General features: G+C 49.1%; 1 long non-coding RNA gene across 1 annotated transcript; it reads left to right on the forward strand.

Moving 5' to 3' along the window:
• Nucleotides 1-1,779: 1,779 nt before the first annotated feature.
• Nucleotides 1,780-6,478, forward strand: LOC309841668. Its single transcript, XR_014299238.1, has 2 exons — nt 1,780-1,960; nt 6,170-6,478. It is a non-coding gene; the product is annotated as an uncharacterized lncRNA (long non-coding RNA).
• The last annotated feature ends 4,826 nt before the right edge of the window (nt 6,479-11,304 follow it).

The raw sequence follows: 11,304 nt of genomic DNA on the forward strand, positions 1-11,304 counted from the left end.
GGAGACAGCTGAAATCCTATGTCCTCCATGCCTGGATCATCTTTGCTCACAAAGAATAGTTAGAAGTATAATTTCTTTCTTTCTTTTTTTAAAGGTTTTATTTACTTATTCAACAGAGAGACAGAGATCACAAGTAGGCAGAGAGGGAGACAGAGAGAGAGAGGAGGAAGCAGGCTCCCCGCTGCGCAGAGCGCCCGATGCGGGGCTCGGTCCGATGACCCTGAGATCATGACCTGAGCCAAAGGCAGAGGCTTAATCCACTGAGCCACCCAGGCGCCCCAGAAGTGTAATTTCTAAGTAGGTCACTAGTTTCTTGAAGGCGGGGTTTGCATCAGTCCACATGTCCATTAGTGTATATGTCAAATGCCTCCGTGGATCTTGTCTATGTCCGTTCTGTCATGACGCTGAATCCTTTACAAAGAGCTTCCCTCCGATGGGATGAGTGACACGAACAACACGGCTGACGGACCTCTTCTGTGTCCTAGCCGGCACCAGACTCTGCAGAAACACAGAGATGAGAAGTGCCTGCCTGTAAGGAGCCCAGCCTGGGTGCCGAAGGGACGTGGGGAGTGCCCGTCAAGTCCTGGGGTCCATGCCGGCTCCGAACCGCCGTGCGGGGGTATCAAGATCAGAGCCTGGTCCCGGAGAAGCTGGCGGTCCTGCTGGGGAGATGAGCCATTCATGGTTGGGTGAGCTCTCAGAATGAACCCGAGTATTTGCTAGGGGACAGAGTCTCCCTGCCTACAGCCCCCAGGGGCCCACAGGTTTGTGGGAGCAGAGAGGATAGGGAAGGGGAACCACCAGCGGGAAGGAAGACCTAGTGCCTTCCTGACACCTGTAGTCTGATGGGCTCCCGTGCCACTTTGTTTCGGGGGCAGAGCTGGGATCATTCCCTGGGGTCCGAGATGGATGGGAACTATCCTCTGTGGGCCTCTGTGGGGGGGAAGCTGACTCCCCAGCTAGGCTCTGGGAGCCCCCTTTTAGGGATCCGTGGACGAGGGGTGTCCAAGGCCCGGCTGGGCCTCTAGGGGCGACTTGGGACCAGCTTCCACATGAGGACCAGGCCAAACTGTGCTTCACTGTACAGCGGGAAGAAGGGCCGACAGGTGGCGCATCCTAGGGAGAACGGGGTCAAGCATGGGGAATAATCACCAGAGCCTCGGCCCTCCAGCCCCAGCACAGGAGCTTGGGACATGGTGCGGAGCTGGAGGAGCAAGGGGACATCCCGGAGCTGCCCTCCTGTGGTGCTCCAGTCAGCTTTCTCACAAACCCAGCCCGTTCCAGAACAGCCTAGGCCATCAGCCAACCGGCCTCCCGCATTGGCCCAGGAGCCTGGACTGAGGGGAAATTATGAAGGGTCCCAGGAGGCACCACTCCCATATGGAGAAGAATCGGGCTGATGTTACTAAGAATGAGCTCTCCCGATCAGAAGCCCATCCCGTTGCGGGGCAGGGGGTGGTGGAGACGTGTCCTTGGAAATGCCAGTCCTGGCCCTGCATTTCCCTCGGCTAGTGAGGAGAAGTAACTCCCCTTTGACCCCCACCACCCCCCTGCTTGGGAACGAGGAGCGTGACTCACATCAGCGGGGAAGGCAGCACGGTTAGGTGAGGCTAATTCAAATGCCAGGCAGACACAAATAGCATGCTTTCCTCGGAATAGCTTCCCAGCTGTGGTGCGGGAGGCTGGCCGGTTCTCATCCAGAGTACATTCTCGCTGATTTGCATCAGGCACCGCTGGCTGCCTACCTTTGGCCCCTCAAGGCCAGCTCCCCGTTCACTGTTCCCGAAAGTCTCACCGGAGTGAAACATTAACCGGTGGTGGGACAGAAGGGCCTGGGAGCCTCCGCAGGCAGGGCTGATGAAGAAGCGTACCTGGAGGGGCTGTTGCTCACTGACCTGGAATTTTCCATTCCTCTGCGGCTCACATGACCGGGGCCGTGTTTTTGTTAAGCTGCACAGAGGTGGGTGCCCGGGTGGCATGGGGAGGGGGGTGACCACAGATGCTTCTGGGTGATACTAATCTTAGCGAGACAGGGGTGGTGGAAATTACTAGCCCTGAGAGCCAGGAGACCCAGGGCTGGGCCGGGACTCTGCTTCCAGAACATCCCGGGGCCCCGTGGGAAGCCACTGGATGTCTCAGGGCTTCTGCTTCCTCAGCTGTGCAGGAGGGGCTGGGGGAGAACACCCAAGGTCCTTTCTGCCTGGAACATTTTCTACTCTAGATGCTGACACTGATCAACCCCGTTTACAGCCGGTTGTAGGAACTGTCCCTCCTTATCACCCAGAAGTTACTAGGGCCCGCCCTCTGCTGCCGTTGCTTCTCTGCTTTCCCTGCTCTCCATTTGCCTCACTGCTTCTTAGCCACATTCCCTTTATCACACTTCCTTTATCTTTATCTTAGGGCTGAGGACTTCCCTGGCAAAGCCAGAATGCAAGTTAATCACGGGTTGCTTGAGTCACGGGGACCCTCACTTGCTACTCCCTACCTTGGCCACTTCCCAACTATGTGATGTTGGCCAAATGATTTGCTTTCTCTGGTTATCCATTTCCTCATCTATCAAAAAGCGATCATATTAGGGTTTCTGTATGAATTATGCAATGTGCCATACACGAAGCCTTCATAAATATAAGCCATTATATAATTATAATCTAAAATTTAGCACACACATTCCTCTTCCCAAAGAACTTTCCCTTTAGTCTCTGTTTCTGCTCCCAGGGACTCTGGTCTTTGGGTTTAATGTCGCCTTGAGTTTTCTTCTTGCTGCTTCTGTGCAAAAGGTATCTCTGGGAGCCTTCCATTCAGCTTCCCTGGGGTAGGACATTTTGGAGAGAAGGCCTGCAGGTCCAGGGCCAAGCCAGGGCTCAGACTTCTGCTGAGATGGGGGTACTATTTTGGGGAATTCTAGGAAATAGGACTCATTGAGGTACTTTTCTTGCGGGGGCGGGGGGGATTAGTTTTGAATCATGGTTGATGGGCCAAGATTTCCCGAAAGTGGGTATGGACCTCATCAGTTGGGATCAGATGGACCGAGCTACTCTTTCTTGATTTTGATTTCTTGACCAAATACTCTCGTTGACCTCCTGACCATGCAGAGTCTGCCCTGGGACAGATTCACAATTCCTGGCACTGCAGGTGGTCATGGGGGTCTCCCAGGGTGACATTGGCCCTTGTGACATTCCCCTTGACATTGGGGTCCCAAGGGAGGTGGGCCCTTCTACACATTCCATATAATGCTTTGGGACATTTTAAAAAAATTGCTTCTTCCGGAGGATGGGTCTCTCAGAATGTGAGCTAAATTTTACTTTTACTTGGCCAAGAGACTTTGCGCAGGACCCAAACAACCCAGCCTTAAGTGGCGACCCTGGCGCTCACACCAAGCTCCATGAAGACACATTTCCTGTCTCTCTCATCAGGGAAGACTTGGTGCCAAGAGAAAGGCCTGGCACAGTGTAGAGGCTCGCTGGGTGTTGTTGGGTGTTGAATGAATTAATGAAAGGTGACATCTTGCTTGGGATGCCTGCTGTCATTGGTGCCCAAGAGCTTGACGTCAACAGAACGGGATAGTAAAGAGGGTGTGCTACCGAGTCAGACAGATCTATTTGGATTATTAACCTCCCCCATGCCCCCATCAATAGATGCTTGATCTTGACTTTTCTGGGTCTCACTTTCTCCATCTTTAAAGTAGGGTTATAATTAGACCTGACCCCATTCATGTTGGGGTGTGGGTGATCTGAAATGACTTCTGTCAAGCCCCTGTATCAGTATTTGACAAAAGCTTACATTGTAACCACTGAGCCCCAGAGCACACCAAGGACGGGCATTCCCTGCCTCCCTGATCTGAATTACTTTAGGGTTCCCCTATCATGGAGTCTTTCCAGTCATTCTCAGTGGGGATCTCAGATATGGATTGAGGTGGCTTGTGGTCACAATGATTTCTTTGCTCCTGGTACTAACCCCCCCGCACTTACTCGGGCCTGCAAACCCATTAGGCACTCAGGCATTCAGCACTTCAACTTCCCAGAAAAGGCACAACTTCTGTTGGGTAGATTGCAAATGTCTTCTACAATTTCCCACTTCCCAGTACTGTACTCCCAGTTGCTCTTTTGCTGGGTCTTGGAGGTCTGCCATCATTACGAGCTGATCTCATGCTATCGGCAAAGGCAAGGAAAACAATGGACTCTCTGAGGGCATTTGCCCTCCCACCAAGTCTGCATGCTGGGGTGGAAAACCAATGTCCCTAGCTCCTGAGGATGCTCAGCTGAGAAACACAACACGCACACATACTCACTGGTGTTGTGTCTGCGTTTTGAAAGCGCACAGCAGTCTGTCACAGAGACCTCATTGGTATGTTTATTTCTTCCTTCCGCAGCGCTGCAAGTGGGAATTTATAAAAGGCTCTGCAGAGGGGCTGGAAAACAATTTGCTGAATAAATTCATGCACGAGGGAAAAAGTGGGAGAGTTTTCTCTCGTGGTTGCATGTGCCTCCAGGGAACTGCAGAGTATCTTGATCTTTTTTTTTAAAAAGATTTTATTTATTTATTTGTGAGACAGAGAGGGCATGAGCAGGGGGTAGGGATAGAGGGAGAGGGAGAAGCAGGCTCCCCGCTGAGCAGGGATTCCATCCCAGGACTCTGGGATCATGACCTGAGCTGAAGGCAGATGCTTAACTGACTGAGCCACCCAGGTGCCCCATATCTTGACCTTTTTAAACCTAAAAGTTTGCTATTTAGAACATCAGTCTTGGCCTGTGTTAATTGCTCCAACCATCATGTGATCTCCTTGGGAAGGATGTGGGGATTCAGAGGTGGTAGAGGGGAGAGTTCATGGAGTATGGAATGAACACAGGACTGAGGGTCAAAAACCTTGGGTTTAAATGTCTGGTCTGCCCTTGATCGGTTGTGGGATTGATTGAGCTACCTTTGTGGGCCAGTGCCTCTGGTTCTCTGTATGAGAGCGGCGCAGGGATGTGTGGAAATCATGTGAAGTTGTGGACTGGTGCGTGTGCCCAGCACCTGGTAGGTAGGAAGCCAAGAGAGATGGGACAATATGGCCCCTCCACAGTCAGCCCATATTCTTGTTCTGCAACCATTTGTGGGGTCCAGGGGACACTCCGGAGGGAAGGAAACAGAAGAGAGATCTGTAGAGGATTTGGAGTCTTTCTCCGTGGGGGAGCTGTCTCAATTTCACAAATGAGCCTGTCCTTTCCTGCCCAAATGATGGATTCATAGCAGGCCAGCATTTAAAAACGTCTTCTGTTAAAAATAAGTCAGTCGTGAGTGCAACAGAGGGGAGAGGTAGAGCAGAGTACAGGGAACACAGCTTGGGTGTGGACGTAGAGGTGAGACGGTGTGAAGGGGAGAGAGCGAGTTTGGAGAGAAGCGACAGGAAGAGCATGTTGCGGAATGCTCACCCTGCCGGCGGGGAGGGGAGGCCAAGTGCGAAGGCAGGAGAGCCAGCGAAGCAGGAGGAGCCTTAAGGATTAGCAGCACATTCTAAGTGCTCCCTGACATCAGGCTCCTGCACGGGGGTCTGGGTAGCCCCTGCAACATGTGTCCTGGAAGACAGACCCTGTGAGGTCTCTGGCAAGGAGGGCAGGCACAAAATGTAAGGCAAAGTGCCAAAAGAAAAAAAAAGAAAAAAGAAAAAAGCCTCAGTAATACAAAATCAGTGCTATCCTGATGCAACCTTTTTATTGTAGCGATATTTTTAAATAGACTTTATTTTTTTTAGAGCAGTTTTAGGTTCCCAGAAAAAATGAATAGAAGGTACAGAGATTTCCCATATATCCCCAGCCCCACACATGCTGACTTCCCCAATGTCAACATCCTCACCAGGGGGGACATTTGTTACAATTCTACCTGCTCTGATGGATCAATATCGCCCTGGGTCTAGAGTTTCCATTGGGATTCACTCTTGGGGTTGCAAAATCTGTGGGTCTTGACGAGCGTATAATATAGGATCACACAGTGTAGCTTCTTTGTTGCCCTAAAAATCTTCTGTGTTCCCCTTATTCCTCCCTCCTGCCCCCCAGTTCCTGGCAACCACTGATCTTTTTACTGTCTCCAAAGCTTTGCTTTGCCAGGATGCCAGGTAGCTGGAATCCTACATTATGCAGCCTTTTTAGATCAGCTTCTTTCACTCACTAATGTGCCTTAATCTTTCCTCTAGGTCTCTTCAGGACTTGATGGCACATTCCTTTTTGGCGCCGACTGGCATTCCACTGTCTGGATGAACCACCGTTTATTTATCCACTCTCCCACTAAAGGACAGCTTGGTTGCTTCTAGGTTTTGCCAATTATCAGTGAAGCTGCTATAAACATCCGTGTGCAGGTTGTCATGTGACCTACATGTTCAAGTCCTTTGGGTCAATACCAAGAATAGCAATTGCTGCATTAATGCAACATTTTTAAAAAATCAAATTAATGAAAACCATATGAAGAACAAACTATCAGAAATTAAAAAAACAAACAAACAAAACACACCCAAAACAGACAGACTCTGATCTAGCACTTGTCTGACTTGGCCCCCTCCCAACCCTCGAATCCTGACCCTGTTGGGTTTTACTGCTGCAGCCGAGCAGCTATTTAATGGAAACTTTCTGACTCAATCCATGTTTCTGATAGACTCCACCCATAGGAGATCCTAAATAATTCAGTCTTTACTGGGGTGGAGTAATCCCATTAGTGATTCCAAGTGATTTTCAGACAGTTTCCTTATTAAAGATTAAAAACAGCAGACGAGGGCTGAGTGCACCCCGCAGGAGTATGTGAGCTTGGGTGAGAGGTGCACCGTAAGGAAGCCGTGGTTATACACAACCTGCCGGGGGACACCTGTGAGGGATGATGAGGATGTGCACAGGAGGCCTCCATGCCCAGTGCTGGACTGTCTCACCTGACTCTGTTAACTGCAAGGGCTGGAGACTTGCGGACACTGGAATTTAGCTCATGGGGGCCGGGAGGAAAAGGTTTCAGGCACAATGAAGTAGAATTGTAAAACAGGGATGCCCTACTACTCTCAGTGTGCCAGAGGGAGTGAGGGCCACGTCTTCCCCATACTCCCTGCAGGCCACCCCAAATCAATCTACACTCCACGTAAGAGCCATGGGCCCCTGATGCAAATGCAGCTTCCTGGCAAGAACAGACAGCTGTCCTGGCTGTCCGGAAGCCCCTTGTGGGTGCAGGCGTGACACCCTGCCCTTCACCCTTCCTGCATTCACGCTCCCTGAATTGTGTGTACCCCTTTTAACACCATTAGCTTTGTGGGCTGGGGTGGGTCTGTGCTGTCCACTGTGGTAGCCCCAGGAGCCAGTCACGTGTGTGGTTCACAGTAAGTGTTCCGTAAAATATTTATTCTGTGAATGAATGAATGATGGTAAAGAAACAGAAAGTTCAAAGGCTCACAAGCTACTTGGCACCTAGATTCTCTTATATTGCTATTCTGTTGTTTTAGTATTATCTAATATATGGACTTTGGATACATAGTGTCCAATAAATATTTTATTTACTTATTTTAAAAGACTTTACTTATTCATTTGAGAGAAAGGGAGAGAGCACAAGCAGGGGGAGAAGCAGGAGGAGAGGCAGGGAGAGAGAGAAGCAGACTCCCCACTGAGCTGGCCTGTCATGGGGCTGGATCCCAGGACCCTGGGATCATGACCTGAGCTGAAGACAGATACTTAACTCTCTGAGCCATACAGGCGCCCCCAATAAAAACTTTTGTGTGTGTGTGAGCTCTATGCAAGCATTGCCTGCTCTACTGATCGAGCCAGTCTGGTGCCCTCCAATACATACTTTAGATTAATTATGATCCACTGACTGCCAGTAGCCTGGGAAAACGACACTGATGGCCTAGGCCTCATCCAAGAACTGGGAGCCCCGCTTTCTTCCCTCTGCTGCCCGTGGGGTCCATCCAGCAAAGCATTTCTTGTGGGCTGAACCCTTGAGGCTAATGATGGTGTTCTTTGCAACATAATAAACTGCCACTGTCTTTTATTTTAGCTTTCAAAATAAAACTTAGAGGATTATGAGCTATTCTGTAATTATGGATAAACATCAATGCAGTGAGTAAGTGGTGGGTTAAAAATATGCTCCTTGGATATGTCCTGTTCACCCCAAACAGCTATGATGAGTAACAGATACCTAAATGAAGCAAACATATGACGTACTAATCAGCAACACTCAAAGAGTATAGGTTTGATAATACAACAGCCTGGAGAAGTGTGATCATAAGGTAGAGGTGGCGAAAGAATCTGTCATTTTAAGTCCTGGGTCCTCTGTTCACTTTTTTTTAATCAACCCCTAGACCAGTTACTTATTCTCTCTGAGCATTGCCTCATCTGGAAAATGGAAACCAAGCTATTGTGAAGATCAAGTGAAATCATGGGGCGTAAGGTATTTTGTGAACACGATGTGCCATACAAACACAAAGAAATATTAATGGGAGTTATATTCTTATAAAAACAGAGACAGGAATAAAAAATTAAAACAAGGGGCGCCTGGTGGCTCAGTGGGTTAAGCCTCTGCCTTCGGCTCAGGTTATGATCTCAGGGTCCTGGGTTCGAGCCCCGCATCGGGCTCTCTGCTCAGCAGAGAGCCTGCTTCCCCCTCTCTCTATGCCTCTCTGCCAACATGTGATCTCTGTCTGTCAAAGAAATAAATAAAATCGTAAAAAAATTAAAACCAAACCAAACCAAAACAAAACAAAACAAAACAAAAAAACAGATAGGAAACAGTAACCCTATAGGATGCAAAATTGCTAGACATCTAGGACAGCAGAGGTGGCCGTTAAAACCCACCACCCACCACCCTCACCCCTCAACCCAGAACCTGGAGAGTGGGGAAACGGGAGAAACTTCTAGAAGTTAAACTGGCCTGATCTCTCTAATGGATACCTTTGGCCATCTGCAGTCAAAAACCAAGACTATGTGAGTATTTGACTGAAGGGCATGGGAACACTCAAACTCTGACCAACGTTAAATCTTGATGTAATTCAGGAAGCTAGGCCTGCGTGTGATTGCAAATTGGAAAGCAGGAATCTCATGGCTTACTGTTCACTTTTCCATACCCACTGTGATGTGACATTGTGCTTCCTGGCGTGGTCTACAGGGAACCCTCATGAGTTACCTGGGGACCATGCATGTGTGGGTGTGGGTTGCTGGGATCCATACCCCAGGATTATGAATGAGAATCAATGGGGATAAGGTCAGGGAATCTAGGCTTTTCATACATGCCTCAGATTCCAGAACGACTACTTTTTAAAGTTTGTTTGATAACAATCCACCCAGGGGCACCTCTTCATCTTAAGGCAAAAGCGGCTCTGGAAGGATTTCAGAAGAGGAAATAAATGATTTAAGAAGACTAGGACTTGTTTATAAAGGGAAATTAAATATGTATAGGATTGGCTATATGAAGTCATGACTACGGTTTATAAATATTTGAAAGGTACAAATCCAAGTGGTAGAATCTAGATGTTTTATTTCAGTTCCAGACAGCATAAGTAGGTATAATGGAATGACATAAGCAAAGAGAACCTGGGGCAGACATCAAGGAAGACATTCTGATGTTGTAAAAAAAAAAAAAATGTTATAGAATAATTTCACATGGTTCAATCAGCCAAAATACCAGCCCATTCTGTGGAAAAAACCAGTTGGGCAGCATTTGAAAAAATAACCATTTGAGTGGCTCAGTCTTCTCCCTCTTTCTTTAAAGAAGGTTGTTTTGATGTCCGAAGCTTTGTTATCCTAAGTCACAGGAGTCAGGATCCTTCTTAATAAATGAAAATGTGGCTCCTGAAAAATGTTTAGGACAGGAAGTGCCCACTGGTTCTGGCTGAGGTCTAGAACAAGGAAGGAGAAGCAGAAAGGGAGCATAGAACTGCCTCGAGCATCGTGTTTTTGCCTTGGACCCCGTCCTGGAAGTGGGGTAAGCCCCATAGACGCCGACCTATATGGAGAACTGACTATGTGCCAGGCCCCGTCTCATAGAATCTGTGCAGTCTTGTGAGGTAGGTTGTGTTCCGTTTCAAGATAGAGGAAGTCAGGCTTAAGTATAAAGTCCTAGGAAATGAAAAGCCTGGGCTTTGAACTCTCATCCAGATGGCTCCAAAGTGCACGCTTTTTCTCAAGTAGCTACTGGGTACAAAGTACTGTAGTTCCCGCTGGCATTTCTTTCTGTGTCTCAAGATCGCGAAGGTGAGCTAAGGACTGAGGACCCATACAAGCGATCAGACTCTTTCCCAGTGACCTTGAGACCAGGAAACTGTGAGAAATGACTACCTTCGGCTCATTTCTGGTCCTGCCGCTGTGCACAAAAACCCAGGATTTGCGAGTGCTGGTGAAATCAGAGTTCATGGAGCACCGAGGGGAAGGGGATGCCATTTGAGCCAATTTTTAAGCCCAAGAAGAGGTCTCAGAACCAGGAGCAATAATGTTGGAAGGATGTCATTCTCTCTAGCACACCTCCCTCCCCCTTCTTCCTCTTCTTCGTCTTCCTCTTCCTCCACCACCTCATCCCCATCATCCCAGCCACGACTGCCAACACCAGCATCACCGCCATCACGTGTCCGTGAAGAAAAATGTGATACCTTGTATTCAACAACCATCAACATCCCTTGTCACCGCTTCCAATGTAAAGACCCAAAGCGACGTTCTGTGCTGGACAGCCCTCCCTTTCGTCCCAGTCATACTTGGGGAACGTGAAACAGACCAATTGTGCCAATACAAGAACAAAACCAGAACCACCACTCCTTCCTCCAACCTCCGCAGAAGGACGGCCGCATGCTCAGCCACGTACCACATTGCTAAGGCTTTGGAATCCCTTGAAAATGAAACCAGATAGAAAGCAGATAGAAAGGGAGCTCAGCGTTCTTCCTGTATCCCCCGTCAATCTGGTAAGCCCAGACCTCGCAGTGCCCATTGGTGTGTCTTCTCACATCTGGACCTGACGGGCAGCTCAGGGAGAGTCTGAGAGTGTGCCCCAGAATCCGCCTCACACATAAACACATGACGAATACGGTTCTGCAGCGAAGGCTTTAGCTCCACAGGGAAATCTCAGACTTGAGAACCTGCTGACACAAACAAGCGGAAAGCCTGGGTCTCTAGTCGGAGGCTTGTTGTGGGAAGCTGAGAGCTGACTTGGGCAACAATGGCTCTCCACAGCGCCCTAATTGTGCCCTTGCTGGGAGGACTCGCCAGCCCTCTTGGGGCCCCTGGGGCTTGGAACCAGCTCTGCTTAGGTAAGAGCTCTGTGCAAATAAGCCCCCTTGGGCCTACAGAAGCTGTAAACAGCTCTCCACATCCAGACACA

This window comes from Mustela nivalis, assembly GCF_964662115.1.
Source record: "Mustela nivalis genome assembly, chromosome: 10".
Taxonomy (NCBI): domain Eukaryota; kingdom Metazoa; phylum Chordata; class Mammalia; order Carnivora; family Mustelidae; genus Mustela; species Mustela nivalis.